This window comes from Crotalus tigris, unplaced genomic scaffold (assembly GCF_016545835.1).
Source record: "Crotalus tigris isolate CLP2741 ecotype Arizona unplaced genomic scaffold, ASM1654583v1 scf7180000023719.973015, whole genome shotgun sequence".
Lineage (NCBI taxonomy): Eukaryota > Metazoa > Chordata > Lepidosauria > Squamata > Viperidae > Crotalus > Crotalus tigris.
The window spans coordinates 846,566-866,852 of record NW_024100138.1 but is presented as its reverse complement, the minus strand read 5'-3'; the positions used below and the strand labels follow the sequence as shown (position 1 = coordinate 866,852).

The following is a 20,287-nucleotide window of genomic DNA, read 5'->3' as shown; positions in this document are numbered from 1 at the left end:
TCAGTGACAATCTGGCAAGCTGCCATTTAATATCCACCTGTAATACAGAAACTGGAACAGTCACCTTTACCTGGCTGTTTCAGGGATTATCAGGTTAAATACACAGTTTTAGATAAGAATTCCTCCACAGGGTTAAGCAAGCTGGTGCTCTGCAGAGATTTGACACACAATTCCCATTAGCCTCGGTCAATCCCATGAGTGACAAAATATTTGAGAAATTGTTTCCCAATTGTTGTATGTTCTTTTTTTTTCTGATGAAGCTAAAGGTTTTGACTCACTTTCTTCCCTGCTCCTTGTATTCAATAACTCTTAATGACAACATTTCTTATCTCACAAGATGACATGAAGAGGCAGCTATGGTTTTTGGACTTGTTCAGGTTGAATGTGCTTCTCTCACTAATCTCCAATTTTGGTTTGTCTTCCTTCCTTCCTTCCTTCCTTCCTTCCTTCCTTCCTTCCTTCCTTCCTTCCTTCCTTCCTTCCTTCCTTCCTTCCTTCCTTCCTTCCTCTTTATTTCCCTCTTTCCCTCTCTCTCTCTCTCTCCTCTCTCTCTCTCTCTCTCCCCCCTTCCTCCTTTCCGTCTTTCCCTTCCATCTCTTGGTGCTGTGCCAGATATATTTAAATCTCTCTCTCTCTTGGAGTGGAGCTAATCCATGCAAATGCGAGCCACTAGCTCCCAAGTGCTCGCTTCACAAAGAAGCTGTGCTTCAGGAGGTCACTCGTTCACAGCTGCTCCTCCCATTCTATTTTTCCACACATACACACACACACACACACACACACAGAACTCCGCTTGCTGGTATCCACTGACTGAAAGGACTCAATTTCCTGCAGCAGCTGCCTGGTTTCTCTACAACTTTCTTTAAAGCAGGACATTTCTTCCATCTGTCTTTGCAAGGAAAGAAAGGTAGGAAGTCTGATTGTTGTAAAGTCATGGAAATGCCTCTTCTCCTTGCTCGTTCTCCAAGTGGGCAGTGCACAAGGAGGAGCAGGATGCTCCTGCCTCACTGCCTTGCCTCTTAAAACTGGGGTGCCAGTGTTGTTGTTACCGAAGTACACAGTTGAAAGTGTTTTTAAGTGTTACCCTAAATGGTGATTTGGCCAGCTATTATCCAGAGGCATGATGGCCAGGAAGATCTTATTGAAGAGGCTCTTGATGCTGCCGCAATTGCAATCCTCAGACTTCCAAGCACATATTTTGGTCCTTCCATAATGAAACTAAATATTTTTTTTTAAAAAAAAGAATCCTGTTTCAAGGCATTTTCTAAATACGTGATAGGGCTCAATTCCAATTAAAGCTCTCTCAGCAGCTTTTTTTCTGGCCTTGGATCTTATTAAGGTGATTTTCCCTTGAAACTAAACTAACTGTTGAAAATTTTAAGGAGCAACAACATTTATAGGGATATCTTTTTTGTTTTTGTTTTCCCAGTTTATAAGCTTGCAGGCCTCATTCCAAACAGGCCTTCCATAGAGCTATGGTAGAATATAAAATTCCAATGTTCTAGCAGTGGAATTCCTAGATGTAGTTTTATGGCAACAAAACAAGGAGGAGAAATAGGCAACATACACAACTACAGCAAGTACATAGTAATCATTCAAAAGGAAAACTCGAGCATTATTTTCTTAGCAGCATCTCAACCAAGGCTGACATAGAAAATGCTTCCTTCTGTAATAGCAGATCTAGACCTCTAAGTAATTTGAGCAAAATAACATAGGATTGTTTCTTGGACTTTGGAGTGAAATTTAGGAAATTATCTCTCCAATGCAACTGGAATACCATTTGGGATAAGTATAACTCAAGCAGCATAGCAAGGAAACCCAGCTGATCCAGTCCTATCTGCTGGGGGAAAAAGCAGAAATCTGTCTAAAGGGTTAACAATTGCAATAAGACATTGCATATATAATGCTATCCACAGTAATTCTTCTGTATCTTTGCCTAATAAATAAATGGATTTGGAAGAATAGATTCCATTTTATGCTCCTTTTTGCTCACAGGCAATATAGTACCAGAAACAGAACTTTTAGAAATAAATATTCAGTGTACGATGTGGTCCATTTCTGTCTACTCAGAAGCAAATCACACTAAGTTCATTTTACTTGTAGGTAAATTGTGCAGTTTCAATTTTAGAATTTAGAAGTTAAAGAAAGGTATTTCCTTCATATCACATGAAGGGTTATTTATTTGCTTCTTGTAGGTAGTTTTAATCTACAGAAAGAGCCAGTATGCCACATGTGCTGTATGTGGATCACAGTCTGTAAGCATCTGATGATTTGGAGAGGGTGGGTGTGTACTGAATGGCCCTTGCTTTTCACTGATAAAGAAATTACTACACACTTATTACTATATGAAGATGGAGTTCATTTTTCTGCAGTGTTTTAACCCCATTGGTATGCAAACCAGTTTGTTTAGAGTGAGGGAGAAAAAGAAATAATCTTTGCAAAAACATTCAATGGAAACTCTTCAGATGATGTCAGAACTATTCACTGTTACAAATAACTGTTTCCAGCTTTTGAATTTTGAAGTAAAGTCATTAATCAAAAAGGCTGCTAAATTATTATTTTTACTTATTTATGTCTTAATTTATGTCTTATTTATATTTGTTAATTGATACTTCTGTGCCCAATTTGTGCTTTATTAATGAGTGACATTTCAACATGGAATTTCATGAATGGTGAAAGTCTGGATGTATAAGTTTCAGCTGCAAACCAAACAGACTTTGCATTGAATTCCACTTAAAAAAAATTGATGTTTACAGTACCTATTTTCTTCCTGTTTGTTTTTAGTGAGAAAAAATGAAATGAGGAAGTAAGCATTTTCTATAATCTGCTAGAGAATCTTGTTGTTTCGTACAGGAAACAAGGCTACCAATAAAGAACGTAACATATAGACCAACAATGCATGCAACAATAATTATGCATTTTATTAGTTTTATCATAAAGCAAATAATACCAATGACCTTAAAAATAAGGTCCAGTTGGTATCTTTCATGGCCTTGTGACATTGAAAATTAAAGTTGACTTCATAAGGTTCAAATATAGTTCAACAATAAATTCCCTGTTATAGATACGGGAGAAATGAAAAAAAAAATGAAAGGTTTTTGAAAGACCCTTAAAAAAAAAAGTAAATAAGTGCATTTGTTTCCATCGTCCTCTAAGACCCCTACATGGCATTATAGGTAGTAAGATGCATGATAACTATGTTCATTCACAGTTGTTAAAGATAATTTCAGAACAATTGGCTTAAATGCATCTTTTGAAATCAGATTTGCTGGCTTCAGATTCAGTACTATATCTTTAACCTTCCATGATTTGTAATTATTCTAATATGAACATCTCCTAGATATAGACAGACTTCATGTTTCAGGATCTATTTTAGATAAGGCTAAGGCCTAACAATTAGAGTCAAGTACAAAAAATACCTTCTGAGCGTATCCTGACTTTAAAAAAAAAATGCCCCACCCATATAACCTAACCTGGGTCTGATAATCACTCCAGGATGATACATGTTTGTGTAACCAACATGGCAAATTTCCCCACATTTATTTTTTCTAATTTTGTTTCTCATTTAATTTAGGTAGAAGGGGAAAAAAATATTTTTGTTATAACTGAGAGTGAGAAGCCCTTGTTGGCACATCACTCATCTGATCTGTCTCTTCCCAGTCTCTGACCTGGAAATTTTTACAAGATTCTTGCCTTTATAATCTGGGTTCTCTTCACCTGCTTTGCTTGGAGACAATTTTCTCTTTTCTCTAGTCTCCTAGTAACATACAGTATGTCCTTGATTTCTATTGAATTAAGTGTAAAGTTATAAAGCAAGAAGCTTTTCAACCAAGAACAGTTTGTTCCTTTTCCATGTTAGCTATGCTATAGCCACATCTCGTTAATGCAGTAAACCTGCTTGGTATACCATTCAGTTCACTTTATAAAAATCAGGATCTTTTCTGTTTTATGGAGATAGCTACACAGGCAAATGGCTTTTTTTAACTTATTCTATAACAGAGTGTAAATGTGCTCTAAATTCTTACAAGTCCCATCTTGTAAGATCTTGGTTTTGCTAAGTTCTTTTACTTCTCAAAGCAGAGCATATATGAACACCTGAGACCTTGTTTTAAATGATGAAATTTTAAAACAGTCCATCAAAAATGAATGTAACTGGCTACAGATTTATCAATCATTTGCTATAGTCCGTGCCAGCTTAAAATGAAAATCTGTTAGATTTCTCATCCATTTCTACATTTAATTATATTTGTCTTCTAATTTTACAACTCTGGTTATTATCTTGTGCTCCAAATAAATATGACTATGATATCAGTGTGCAGATTTCAGGCCTTTCATCCTAGTGACTACTGAAAATGTTTGCTGGGCGGAAAAAGCTTACTTTATACCTCAAGGGGTTAAGTGAATCAGATCTGTAATTTACTGACTTCAACACTGACAGCCTTTGAAGCTTCACCATTTTTTTAAAAAATACTTCGTTTCATGGGGGAAAAAAAGGACTGACATCCTTTTATGTGTTTGGAATTCTTCAATGGATGTAAAACGCTAAGTAATGACAGAAATTATCTTGAGGCTTTATCTGTTTCCCCTTGCAATTTTATTGCAGTGCTGGCAATAGTTAACATTTTATGCAAACAGCTGCTTTCTTCTGAAACATGCATGCTTCTGCTGTGTCATCTCATATTTTGTGATTGTCAAAGTTATTCCAAAAATGGCCCTTGCTCCCTTTTCCTTCATTTTTTTTTTCTCTAAACCTACGGTTTGGCTTTGGCATGTTAGTGTCAATTCTGCCTTGGCAAAGTACAGACGACCAGTTCAAATAATCATGATTTTATTTTTGACTGCCTCCTTGTGCTACTTTGGACTATTCACCAATTATTCTGTTAGAAAGATTAATTTCTTTGGATAATTTTATTCCAAAGCTGTATTCCTTAATCATTTGGAAGTATAAATATTTCACATTACCATATAAAAATGCAGTCCTAGATCCTTTATAAATGCAAGAGATACAGTATAAAACTTTGGGCAAATTTACTGGCATATTAGAATGTCAAAATGTACTCTCCTTCTGCATAATCATAATAAATAGCTTATTCTTCCATGTTTTTTTTTATCTCTGCATCTAAGAAATTGAAAGCAAATGTGCTAGTAAGATATAAGGAGCTGGGATACTCAGGATAAACCTGGCCGCCTATTCGTAAGTCCACTTAGTATCCTGATTCATGAAATTTATAAAGACTACTTTCTGAAAAATCAAGGTCATGGTCCAACAATCCAGCTCTTTTTCATAGACTGATCGGTCACAAATGTCTGGTAGTAAAAGCTCTATTTTGTTGCTTGTGACTTTGTAATTAAATATGCCAATGTTTAAACTTCCATGCAGAAATGAAGAATATGTAGCGTTCCTGACATTGTTACCTTTAAATTCCACCAGCCTTTGCTAGCAAGATCTGTGATTAGTATAATATGAGTTGTAATCCAGCAATCTCTAAAAGATCTTATGTTGCAGAACACTGTAAAGTTGCTCTGCTTATTCTACAGATTGAGAATATCTATTGTTTGTACTGCTGGCCCAAGTCTCTAAAGATTTTGTACAGAGACTTGATTGATATTATAACTGATATGAAAAGATTATGTTTTAAAAGAACATACCAGTGGAAACAATGAGACCCAGAATATTAATAAAAGAGAACTTACACCATGGACTCATAAGAATTACAGGTCGATTTCAACCTTTACTGCACTGTCAGAGTTTTATTTTTATTTTTTTAATTTTTCTGTGAGCGGATTGCGTTTGTCCCAAAAATATTTCACTCCCATCACTCTGTTACTGTTGTGACATTTTCAAGGAAATCCCAGAGACTTATATAAACATATGCTGGTGTGAATGAAATATCCAAAACTATATCCTGTAATTGCTATTTCAACTTCACTTTGTGCCAAGATAAGAACAATGCTAGCAAAAAGCAGGCTAAATCTGTGAGAAAACCAAATATTCAGAAAGTGATGGGGCAGTGTAATAACGGAATTGAATAATGAATGAAGTATTAGAAGTTGGATTTAGCTTCTTTGCCTGTGGAGAATAACATTAAAAACCACTATTTCTCTTGCTGGTGGGGGGGAGGAGTCAAATTGAACTTAACCATAATTAACCAAGATCTGTTTCATAAAAATAGCAATTGTATATGTTCAAACATGTAAGCACATCAGTTGGGCTTAGTTGCTGAATGCAACAATGAAGTTAATGAGCAAATTAATATTTCTTTGCATGTTAGTACATTGTCCTGTTGGGAAAAATGGCAACACTCAAGCCATTAACTCTTGAAACAAATGAGAATTATTGGGTCTTTACAAAAAAAATCTAAAATGAACCTGTCCACCATGTTTGACTTCTATTGTTTCTTTATGTACTGAATTATTAGTCCTCAATTTTAGCTTTAGTAATATTTTTCATGTTTTTCTTTACACCCTTCTATTTTATAAGAATATCTATTTTACAGCATATCATATTTGGCAGAGCTGTACAAAATATTCTACTTTGCAGGAAATATTAGCTTAAGTAAACCACAAACTCTTAAGTTGTATTAAAGTAGCTAAGTCCTCTGGAAGCTTTGATGTAGCTCCCTTTCCTGTGCCCATGTATGCAGTACAGTCACTTTATTGGCTGTTTTGGGGAATTCTTTTCTGTCCAATCAATCATGCATACATTTCTAGAGAAAACCTATTCCAAATATCCCAAAGAAGATGGCTACCTTAATATTTTGGGGAAGAACAGATTATGTGCTTACAACAACATAGGCGATGGTGCATGTTAGTATAAGCATTTGTTTGTACAGTTAAGGATTGTTGGAGACAGAAGCAGGTAATATTTTTCTTAGCTTTTTAGAAAGACAGCCTTTTTTCTTTCTCCCAGAATGCCTCACAGGCACTCCATTCTTCTAATAGAAGAGAATATCTGTAGCTCAGGGTTGAATTGCAGAGTCCTTGGTGCTCTTTGACGTTTGTTTGCTTGTAGAAATTCCATTAATTGACTAGGTAACATCAGCAAGTTAGTGTGGGTTTGCCATCTGTTTAAACACTAAGAACTCTGCATGCTTTTCTTTATATCTAAACTATGACAATCTCCAAATCTCTTAAAGACTCTTCTTTAAAATATATTATTTCTCCACATGGGAGCAGGTTCTTATCTTCACAACGAATGTACTAGGTTACCGGTCCAAGTCAAAATGGTTAATTTTTTAACAGAAATCTTTCATGGCTGAACACCAGATTTATGTTCTGTATATGCCACAGCACATCCTAGATATTCTTAGGTGCAGATTTTTGCATCTCCTGTCACTAAGAAGTGATGTCAACTATAAAATAACTTGGACTTCTGTTTGGTTCCATCTTTGCTGTAGTTTAGGAGAAGGATTAAAGTATCCCTTTTTACTCTGCCTTTTTAATTTGGAGAAGTTTGTGCTCCTGAGTTTAAATATTTAAATTATTATCTTGAATTTTAGAGAAGCTAGAATTACAAAAGGCTGTGGGTAAGATATACAGTTATAAAGTGCTCTCTCTTTCTTGAGCAGGGCAAAGATCAACATTTCTTTAAAGCAAAGAATAAAGATAAGAATCTAGTTGTAAAAACAAAGGTTATTGCAACTCACTGCAATAATTTCAGCTGGCAGCCATCAGGGGTGTTTCAGTAGCCACTGCTTTCACTCGGGCCTTGTTGACATAGCATGAAGCTGTCATATTGACAGATGTTAGGCTTGACACAGACCACCTTTTGGTACCCGATTTTGACTGTTTAAATAGTTGCAATGAGGGTTGATTGCCAAAACAACAAGCCCTGTGTTAAACTGCAGTGTTGAATCTGTATGGCATTAATGAACAAGCAGTTTAATGTGTCTGAATTCTGCTTTGACCCATAAGTGTTAGTGAGCTCAATAATAATAGGAATAACAATAGCAACAACAACTGTGGTTTCATTTAGTGGATGTTACATTCTCAAAAGTCTCTAATTGTTCACAAGATGTTTTGTGGCATTCCTGGGATTAAAACTTTGTAGATTGATTGATTCATAGACAACGCACAGATGTAATGTTGTTATCTGTTTGAAGTGCTGAATATAAATTAAGCAAATTGCATTATATGGTGGCATTATGTGTGAACCAGACTGCATTTGCACATCACACAAACCGTGATTTCATGTTACATTTATGAATTTTTTAAAGTAGTGTAACAAATCTTGGATTTACTTGACTGACACAGTATCGTTTTACAGATGGAAATAAATATTTGTTCATGATGGTGTGGTCATTTGCTGGTTTTCTGACAATTTTATGGACATTTTGCTAAATATAGAAAAAAATGTACTTGCAATTTACATTTTGACAATTAGGGTAGATTATGGAAAGAATGGAGCTATGATGAACCTAAAAGAGTATAATTATCAAACGCATTTATAACTGCTGTAAAGATCGGAAGCCGTTTCTTTATATTTTACGTTAACTTAGTTTCTCTCTTTTTTTCATTCCTTGTACTTCATCATTTGTTCTATTTATCTTTCTCTGCTTGAGTTTACTTTGTGTAAAAATAAGTCAATTGTTTATCAATATTCAATTAATAAAAGTATTCAAAAAATTGTCAGTATTCTGATGTGAAAATTAGGATTACTTGTATATCCAGTTAATTTTGAACAAGTTAAATGCAATTATTTCTGAAACTGGGTTATTGAACTTAACCCTAATTATGATGTAAAGTTAGGTCCAACAAGAATAAAAGCTAAAGTTCTTCTTGATTCTGTGAAAAGTTGAGATGGGTGTTTGAGTTGGGAATTCTGAGAAATTATCCCCTTCATACCTGAATAGGAACAAATTGAAGTCTGCAACTCAGGTACACTTGACAAATGCAATCCTGGTTATTTTCAACAAAAGGCAGCTTTTTATTCTACTTTTACTCTGCTGTTTCTAAGAAAAAGGAAGCTAATATTGATGATCTGCAGTGTTAAGCATATGTAGGAGGATTTTTTTTTCCTTTAAGGTCATCGTTGCTCTGAGGGCAAGGTTTTAGCATCTGCAAAGCTGAAAGAGCCTCAGTTGATAAAAGGACTGAGCTATTCTGATGTTTCTGAAGCAGTTGCTGAACTGACTTTTATCTCCCAATTCCTCCTCTTCTGTACTTCTCAAATGCTGTCAGAATTGTGAATCCCACTACAAGAATTTCTCTTGGCTTTCCTGAGGGAAGATTCCAGATACGCAGAAAAGTTGCCGAGAGGAACTCAGAAATGAGACATTTTACTGGCAGACCATAAATTACTAGAATCTAAAATTGGTCCTTCAGGGAATCAAGCTTGTCCTCTGCCAAATAATGCAACCAGTTTATCTGGGCATAAAGACTTAAGGGAAAAGAAAGTCACATAATTGGTATCCCGAGAACTAGATCCATGTATACAGTCAGAGCTTTCACATTGATTTTGATGGATAGAATAAGAATATGGAGTTATGACATGGTTGAGAGCACAGTAGGCCATGTAAAGACCCACATTGCATTTATGCTGCCAATAGCTGCTAGGGAAGAATTTATTTATTTATTTTTTTACTTAGAAGACTCCATCATGAATGCCTGTTTTATGTCTGTAGGTGAGAGAGAGAGCAATATTTGCAAAATATAGGTTTTCAATTTGACGTTCTGGGATTAAAAAGTAAGGCAAAAGTATTAATAATTTAACAGGAAAAGATTAAAAGAGCATTCTGCTTTACAACAGACATAGATCTGGAGCTTGTTTTGATATCATTTCTTTTTAGGCAATATGAAAATTTGAAGGTCTGGAATTTTTTATGCCTTGTCTTTAAGGTTATTTTTCCAATATATCATTAGGTGTATAGTTTTTCCACATCACTGAACATAACCTACAATTATTTGTATCCTAACAGGCCAACCCTAGGACAAACATAAACATATATTGTATTTAATGACTGCAACAGAGATTCATAAATGTGTACAGATAACAATGTTTATTGTTATTTTCTTCCGTGATTCCTCTTAAAATTAATTTTTCTATCCATTTTTTAATGTTTAGTATCACCTAAAGTCACTTTTAAAATGCAGTTTACTATAGATATTTTTGTATGTAACTTTATATATTAATTAAAATTTAAATAATTCATTAGTATTAAGCATGCAAAAAGCTAAGCATTTCAGCAGGTTTAACATAAAGCCTACAGTCATATGATCTTATGCCAATGAATCTTATGTGAATTAAAACCACTGAACAGTGGGGGACATATCCAAATTAAAAATGAATATAATAGCCATTTAAATTTTGCCTAGATGATAGACACCAACTTTAATATTTAAAATTATCCATAATATAATGCACAAATGATATGTGTTATATTGTCTTACTGTATTGTAAATTTAGTTTGATCCTGTACTATGAGATAAAACTAGTCACTAAAATTAATTAGGATTCAACTACATACACTAGTAAGCTCACTCACTTTAGTGAACATTTATTAGTGTACTATTATAGACTAATAAAATCTACAATGATTGGTAGCTAAGCATGATTGAATATCATGATGATTACATGACAATGGATTAAACTACTTTGCCTAGAAGTAGTTGAAAAGGTAGTGTAAAATAATTGAAGTAGCATAAATCATCTGTGATTAAGTTACTTATTAATTGCATTTATTTCTTTTCCAAGGTCAGGTTGCAGTCTCACAATTTTAAAAGGACATTTGGGAAGCATTTCTTTAAAAAAATCTTGAAGTTGCACAAAGCCTTTGTTTCATGCTATTCTAATAGTTCTAAATTCCAAATTTAAATTTTCTTGATCTTGCTTAAATTAGACTTGGAATATCACGGAATAATTATTGATGGATTTTTTTTAACAAAAGGGGGGGGCAATGCTGCTTAGTGCTCCAAATACATTTAATTTTATACACATTTCATTTTACTCTCTTTTGATATTACACAAAAGCCAGCCATTGCTACCTATATCCATTTCTTGTGTGAATATACAAACAACATGTATGTGTAAATATATGCACATGTACAGGTACATGATTCATCACCCTGTTTAATTTCCTAAGAAAGATTATAGTAAGTGAGCTTTTAGTGTAATGATGTCACCACTGTATGATAAACATGTATTAGACAGTGAAAATACTGATTATCTGTCAAGATTAATCTCTTTTTTTTCGGTAATAGTGAACTGACAAACCCCTGTAGTTCATCCTGAAAATACATGCTAATATCAAATATTGTGGGATAAGATATATATATATATATATATATATATCTATATATATATATATATATATATATATATATATATATATATTTCTGTCAATGCAATGTATTCATAAATGTGTTTCATAAAGCTCTTGTCAACTACTTCCACCAGTCCCAGCATCTTTTAAAACAATAAAATCTTGACAGACAGGGTCATTTCTTGAATTCACACTATTCATAGTAAAGAATGGTGAGAGAGCGGAAAATCTAGATTAGAAGATGAGGTTGCAGTTCAGTTTTCACATGTGGCTGAGTTTGTCACTGGCATTGTCAACGCGTGCTCATTTATTTTTAACCAAGGAAAGAATATATTTATGAAGAGACAAAAAAAGGGGGGGAGGAGAAGATGAATGTGTACTTTTGTATAAAGTGGCCTTTGTATATTACAGGCACTTTTAGCTGCAGCTTGAAAACAGCGCCTGGGAAATAAACATTACAAAATACGTTTCATCTTTAAATATGATCAGATAGAACCTTGAAATCCTTTTAAGTTGAAAGCGCATAGCTGAACAACCTGCCAGCCGCTCACAGTAGATGGTTCCTTAAATTTATGTCGGAAACCTGGAGCAAAGGTAGCATTATGAGCATTGTTTTAGCAGAAGAAATAATATAATTTGAGGAGAAAAGGAGAGTCATATCGGTGAACTACTATTTCCCAAATCCTTGTGAAACTGAAATTCTGTTGACTATGTGTATGATCTGGTTTTTTTGTGTGAACACAATAAAATGCTAAGTGGCTCCATAAAAATTGGTATTTATATTGATATTTCAAAGTGCAATAAAGAATCCTCAAACAGATATAAGGTGGTAAAGCAGCTCTTTTTCCAAGCTCACTGTTGTTTTTATAAATTCTTCTCTGTCCTCAAGTACTTTATATGAAATAAATGCTTCCCTCCTCAGTAATTCTATCCCCACCCCACAAAGAATGTGTACTTCTCCATGTTAATTCAGAGTTTACATGTTTAGTTTGCATATTTTTGCATCAGCAGTTCTTAACTCAATTAGAGAAAGGTCACTGTCGTTCATAATCAAGAGGGAAAAATAGATTAAAGGTCATGGCTGAATGGGGGGGAGAAATCCCACCTGATTAGCTGTACAAGTTTATTCTATGATTTAATAAATTACAGGATAAGTAGAAGTCATGAATTAACAAATTAAATGTGATATTAGGGGTCAGTTACTTGGTCAAGTTCTGAAGTTACTCACATATTCTCTACTTGTTTGATTTTGTAGGTTGAATATGTTGTATGATATTGTGTGTTAGAAATGGGTAATCTAGTAAAAGAAGAAAGGTTAAGCCTAAGCATGATTAGACTGAAAGGTGCATTCTTTGAAATGAGAAAACTTTAAGGAAAACTATTTAAAAATTAGATCAGAAATGTTTTTAGTTGCTGAGATTGAAAGATAATAAGACCAGTGGAACAAATTTTTGCCATTCAGTTTCATTCCAGTTTTCTACATGCAATCTACAAGTTTCATTAAACTCAATTGATCTCGATTTTTTGCTATTGAGAACAAAAAAAAAAAAATTCATGATTCATTATTACTTTTTGGTCTGTACAAGTATGTATGTGTGCAGGCAATAATATAAAATATATCCGTAATATGCTTTTTGAAGACAGTTAGAAAGATTTATGGACAAATATATTCTATAGGAAAAATAGTGCTTTGTGACAAAGTATAGAAAACATTTAATATACTCAGCTTTTATTAAAATAACATAATGGCACTGACCATTTAATTTTTCAAAACCAAAGGATTTTAACATCTTAAAAATCACAGTATTAAGTATACTATGAAAAACCATCAGTATTGTTCTATATTAAATAAATATTAATTTTCATTTTTTTAAAATACTGCTTCCCTTCTTTTTAAAATGTTGCATTTCTTCCATTTTTAAAAGAAATGTATTACCACAATATTTTAAAGCTTGTTCACTGATACAGTTTCAAACTGCATCAAACCTGATTTCAATGTGAATTCAAAATATAGTTTGAAACTGTTACAGTGAACAAGCTTTTTTAAAAAAAAATAGGTCCAAAACTTTTAACAAGTTGCTGTATTCAAATCTGTTTTATGATACAAGGTTTAACCTAGTATAATAAAATTAAAAAGTATTTCGGAATATCTATTAGTAAGTTGTTTATAATCGTTTTAGACCATTATATATATGCAATGTTTGTAGCAGATGCATTCATATGTCTGTGTTATTTCTGATATCACATCTGGAATTTTGTGTATAAGCAAAGTAAAGTAGAGTTAAAACAAGAGTAAATGGAATCCACGACCAATTTATATTTTTGCCATATTTTTTCATCTTAACTAGCTTCCTAATTTTCTATTCTAATCAGGATACTGTATCTGAATATTCTAAGAATTTTTATTTTTCTCAGTGAGTTTTATCAAAGTTTATTAATTTTTAATCCAACCATATGAAAAAATTTGCACGGCAGTAATTTTGAACGTAATCCCAATTAGTCCTTTTTCAAATAGATGCCTAGAACATTTTTTTCATGATTTAAAATGGGGGAAGTGGTATGTTACTGACTTTTAGGTTTAGCCCCATTCTGTTTGTTGCTTTTTGTTGTTGTTTTAATTGATTTTCAACTTGAAGGTTATTAGCAAAGCTCTATCCTCCACATGAGTCTCCCTCTTCAGATTTTGCCATGCTTTGAACATGTTTATGAAGCAAGATTTCTGAAGCATCCTTCAGTATGAGCGAAAGGTGAAGTCTATAGCTATACTAAATGCCTTGAATTGGTGTTTCTGATTCATTACAGTTAAGAGGTGTTCCAAAATTAACATAAAGAAAATTGTTTCCTACCTGCAAAATACAATATGATTTTCATTTGGGATGTTCTCTAAGATGATCTGTCTCTTTTTTCCCATATGGTACCCCTTGACTAGAAGAAATGCGGACTTGGGGAACAGGAATAATTTGGATACAGGATTAGCAGGAAAAGCAGAAATCATGGGAATGTTTACCCATCCATCAAGCTTACAATTTCTCCCAGTAGAACCCTCTGCTTTTGAAATTTTGTCAACAAAGAAAGACTTAGTAGACAGATGCGAGGAAAAACATCTGCGGGAAAAAAAAAATTCACTGCTCTGTTCTGCAAGTGAAAATGTTCCCTTTCCAAAAGAGCAAAGCATTGATCCATAAGAGTAATAATAATAAATAAAACAAACCTGTAACCATAATGCTAATCAAATTTAACAGTTAAAAAATTAATTTGGGAGGAGGTCTCTACTTGGGAAAGATTGTGCAAATAAATTAATTTGGCTGTGTTAAATTAGGCTGTTAAATTTTTTTGGTTCATTCATTATTTTATGAAAAATAAATTGTATAGGATATGCATGCTATGAAATTGTTATAGCTTTACAAACACTCCAATAAAAATTTGTAAGTCAAAGTTTTAGTTTGTTTAAATTTAATCTTTAAAAGCACGCTAATAACACTGTTTTTTTCTCTCCATCAAATGTTTCAGTTTAAATAGTTTGGACTACTAAGAAATACATAACAACAATAACAATAATAATAATAAAAATAAAGTTGGAAGAGACCTTGGAGGTCATCTAGTCCAACCACCTGTTCAGGCAGGAAACCCTATACCATTTCAGACAAATGGCTGTCCAGTCTCTTCTTAAAAACTTCCAGTGTTGGAGCATTCACAGCTTCTGGAGGCAGGTTGTTCCACTGATTAATTGTTCTGTCAGGAAAATTCTCCTTAGTTCTAAGCATTGGTGGGATTCAGTTGGTTCACACCACTTCGACAGAACCAGTAGCTAATTTTTTGTTGTCCAGGCCCAGAATGGACTTCGGAAGTGGCATCCACACAGAGAAGCGGTTGTTCACATATTTGAATCCCACCACTGATTCTAAGTTGCTTCTCTATTTGGTTAGTTTCCATCCGTTGCTTCTTGTCCTTCCTGTAGATGCTTTGGAAAATAGCTTGGCAACCCCTGAGATGTATACATGAGCATGGAATTAAGATGAATTTGACAAAAGTACTAAATGTGGAGGTCAAAGAGAATAAATATGATCCTACTCAGTTGAGACATCACAACCCCCAACCAGTTTTAGCCAGAAGAACTAGATCATTAATTTTTCCATAACAATTTCAGGTATTATTCCAATTCAATTTTTCCCTGTAAATCTACATCATTGGTTCATGTATCCTACATCATTGATTCATGTACTTGGAAGATTCATATTGACAAGAATATTTCCAATAGAATATTTCAATTTAGGTGGTTAAAAATAAAATAAACATGCTCAGGCCCAAAGTACACATCTGTAGTACTCTTCTTTGTCCATCTAGTGATGATTTTAGTCAGCATCATCATTAAGGACCAAACAACATCAAACATAGAGTTTGGGACAAGATTAGGTACTTAAAGATCAGGGTTCACACTTTAATTATACACAGTTTCTTTCTTCCTGCTTGGAGTAGATTTGACCTCTGCATGGAACTTTGGTCTTTTCTCATAAGCTCACCTGGTTTCTTTTATGAGCATCAGATTTGTTAACCTCAGTTTCTGCTAGCTATCAATCAGGTTATAGAAAAAGAAAAAGAAGGGAACACCAAACATAATGGGAACATAATGGTGTAGCAGTGCTACTTAAATATATCTGAGAAGCATAGACAAAAGAAGATATGTTGCAAAAATCAATGCTTATTTCTGAACAGCATTCTCATTCTCATGTTACTCTCAGCCCAAATGCAACAGCTGTTTTCTTACGTAAGACCAAAGCAGAAGTTCCATATTTATGCTATTTTTTTTTTTTTTTTTTTTTTTATTGAAATTTTTCAAAAGTTTTACAAATAAAAATCCACCCCCCCCTCCCCAACCACCCCACCCCCCCCCCGACTTCCCAGAACTGAATATAGGATTATTTAACAAATATTTTAAAAATAACATTTGCAATTTATAAAATAATTAATAATAATAATAAAAATCACAGTAATAATATATATAGAAATAATATACATAACATAAACTTTAAAATGAATAATATATACTAAAAAAGAAAAAAAATAAAAAATAAAAAGAGAAGAGAGAGAGAGAAAGAAGAAAGAAGAAAGTAGACGAAAAATAAAGCATATATATATAAAAAAAAAAAATATATGAATAATAATACATTAAAAATGTATATATATAAAAAAGAAAAAGAAGAAAGAAAGAAAGAAAAAACAATCATTACAAATTATAAAAAGGCTAAATAATATTTTTCCATATCCAAATTATGTTGTATAAAATTTATCCATTTTTCCCATACCGCAAAAAATTTTTCTTGAGATTGCTCCTTTAAGAAAGCCGAAATCTTTGCCATTTCTGCCAAATACGAAACTTTATGAAACCATTCTTGTAAAGTAGGCAAAGATTCCTTCTTCCAATATTGTCCTATTAACAACCTAGCGGCTGTAATCAAATTTAACATCAATATAACCTCCTTAGCATCACAGTCAATAACAATACCTAGTAAAAATAATTGCGGAGTAAATTTTACCCTCCTTTTAAAAATTCTTTGAATATTCCACCATATCTTAATCCAAAAAGCTTTTATATGCTTACACGTCCACCAAATATGGTAATAGGTAGCATCCAAATATCCACATCTCCAGCATTTCGGCTGTAGATTAGGGTACATAATGGACATTTTCTTTGGGTCAAGGTGCCATCTATAAAACATCTTATAAAAATTCTCTCTTAAATTTTGCGCTTGTGTGAATTTAACATTTCTTATCCAAATAAGTTCCCAAGTATCCATTGAAATCGTTTCACCAATATTCTGTGCCCATTTAATCATACAATCTTTAACTAGTTCAAGTTCTGAATCTAATTCCACTAAAACCCCATAAACTCTCTTAATATGGGTTGGCCTTTGATCTCTTACTTGTTTTAAAAAAATTTCATCTTCTCTAAGCCAGCCCATTTTACAATCCATCTTCCATCTATCCACTATTTGTCTATATTGGAACCATGAATAAGTTAAGTTTTCATGTGTTAATTCTTCCAAAGATTTTAACTGCCAGTCTTGGCCATCCCATCTTAATAACTGTACGTAAGAGACCTTGTCCATATTTACCCCTTTCCTTATACCTTCTATGGCATGCCGAGGTATAGCCCATAATGGTATTTTGAAGTCACTTTTATAATACTTTCTCCACACTCTTAGCAAAGAGTTTCTTATAATATGAGACTTAAAAACCCAATCCACTTTTTTATTAAATATTAAATAGGCATGCCATCCAAAAATAGGTCCCAGCCTTCCAAATGAAGTATTTCTGTATTTGTTAAATTCACCCAGTCGCTAATCAATGTCAATACTACAGCATCATAATACAATTTCATATTTGGTACCTTGAGTCCACCTCTCTCACAAAATCTTGCATTATTTTAAGTTTCACCCTTGGTTTTTTCCCTGCCCAAACAAATTTATTAATACCTTTTTGCCATTCATCTAAATTACGTTCGTTCTTTAAGATAGGTAACATTTGAAACAAAAAAAATAAACTTTGGCAGGACATTCATTTTAATAACTGCAATTCTGCCCATAAGGGATAACTGTAAATTATTCCAGTTTTTTAAATCCTTCTGTACCTCCATCCACAGCTTTTCATAATTATTTTTATACAATTTTACATTAGAAGCAGATAATGTAACCCCCAAATATTTTACCTTATCAACAATTTCAAAGTCTGTTAAGTTAACTAGAGCCTGTTTATCACCATTAGTCATGTTTTTAGCTAATATTTTGGTCTTATTATTATTAATTTTAAAGCCAGAAACACGTCCATATTGTTGAATCAATTGTAATAATTTCACCACCGAAGAAACAGGTTGAGACAAAGTAACAACCAAGTCATCTGCAAAGGCTCTTAATTTATATTCTTTTTTATTAATTTCTATTCCTTTTATTTCTTGAGACTCCCGAATTTTAATCAACAAAATTTCCAGTGTTAAAACAAACAATAACGGAGACAACGGGCATCCCTGTCTTGTTCCTTTTTCTATTACAAAAGCCTCTGACAAACCCCCATTTACAATAATTTGAGCAGTCTGTTTTTGATATATATTGGATAATACTTGTAATATACTTTGTCCAAAATTCATCTCCTTGATTAAACACAGCATAAACTGCCAATTCACTTGATCAAAGGCTTTTTCAGCATCCAAAAATATCAAGCCTGCAGAGACTTGGTTATTCTTTTCTAAATACTCTAATAAATTAATAATTTGTCTAACGTTATTCTTCATATACCTTCCAGTTATAAAACCCGATTGATCCCTATGTATAAACTGCTGCAAGATTTGATATATGAGTATCCAAGCAATTTAAAAGCTGCAAACTCAAAATCATGATATTTGTTAGTGTATTGTTCTTCCTTGTATCATAGTTTATATGGGATACTGTGCAGCCTCCATAAATCAGATTTTTCCTTCCATTTCCCAGTTATAGCTGTTTCAGTGAACATGCTAATGAAACACTGAAGTTATGTCCTGGCTTTAGGATTTATATATCTGAATTGGCTACTAAAAAGCTGTAAAGTTTGGGAGATATGTATATAATATATCTTAAAAGTCTGGTGGAAAGCATTAAGTACTGGGTTTTTTTTAATTTTATCAGACTCTCAAAAACTTTGCTTTATATTTGACATATGATCCTATAAACTATCATTACTATTTTTAATTGGAAAAGTTCTGTGTAGGATACAGGAGGATCTGGACAGACTTGAACACTGGGCGCTATCTAACAAAATGAAATTCAATGGTGAAAAAAGTAAGGTTCTACATTTAGGCAAGAAAAACCAAATGTATAGGTATAGTATAAGGGTACCTTGCTCAATAGTAGTAACTGTGAGAGGGATCTTGGAGTCCTAGTGGACAATCATTTAAATATGAGCCAGCAGTGTGCTGCAGCTGCCAAAAAAGCCAACACAGTGCTAGGCTGCATTGACAGAGGGATAGAATCAAGATCACACAAAGTATTAATACCACTTTTCAATGCTTGGTAAGGCCACACTTGGAATCCTGCATCCAGTTTTGGTCACCACGATGTAAAAAAGATGTTGAGACTCTAGAAAGAGTACAGAGAAGAGCAACAAAGATGATTAGGGGACTGGAAAGGTTGATGGAATTGGGTATGTCTAGTTTAATGAAGAGAAGGATGAGAGGGGACATGATAACAGTATTCCAATATCTCAGGGGCTGCCATAGAGAAGAGGGAGTCAAGCTATTTTCCAAAGCACCTGAAGGCAGTACAAGAAGCAACGGATGGAAACTAATCAAGGAGAGAAGCAACCTAGAACTAAGGAGAAACTTCCTGACAGTTAGAACAATTAACCAGTAGAACAACCTGTTTCCAGAAGAAGTGAATGCTCCAACACTGTAAGTTTTTAAGAAGAAACTGGACAGCCATTTGTCCGAAATGGTATAGGGTTACCTGCCTGAGCAGGGGGTTGGACTTGATGACCTCCAAGGTCCCTTCCAACTTTATATTATTATTGTTGTTATTATTATTATTATTATTATTATTATTATTATTATTATTATTATTGTTGTTGTTGTTGTTGTTGTTGTTGTTGTTGTAAATATAATTGTATTCTTGATGTCTTGATTTTTTTTTAGTTTTTTTTTCTAGTCTGCTCCTTTTATGATGTCTAAACAACAACAAAATGTTAACATGCTCTTTTAAAAAAACATAGTTAACTTTTTAGGGATTCATTATTGGAGAGACAAGCAAATGCATTTCAATTATTCTTCCAAGACTGGCATTTTTAGCTCAACTATTTTGCTCACAAAAGTGCTTGTTAAAAGTATATCTGGTCATATGAGATTGGGAGAGATATATATAGGATTTTTATATACATACATATATATATATATATATATATATATATATATATATATATATATATATATATATATATATATATATATATATGATATTAAAAGAATAACTGTCAACAATTTCCTCTCCCCCCAAGAAGAAAAACTG

The 20,287-nt window shown here is 33.3% G+C and overlaps 1 protein-coding gene across 1 annotated transcript in view; it reads left to right on the top strand.

Annotated features, from left to right (window-relative positions):
* Positions 1-771: 771 nt before the first annotated feature.
* Positions 772-20,287, top strand: part of ADGRL2 (adhesion G protein-coupled receptor L2) — a 690,605-nt gene continuing 671,089 nt past the window's right edge. The window contains exon 1 of the mRNA XM_039321043.1: positions 772-907. The gene's annotated coding sequence lies outside the window, so the exon portion shown is untranslated. The remainder of the gene's footprint in view (positions 908-20,287) is intronic.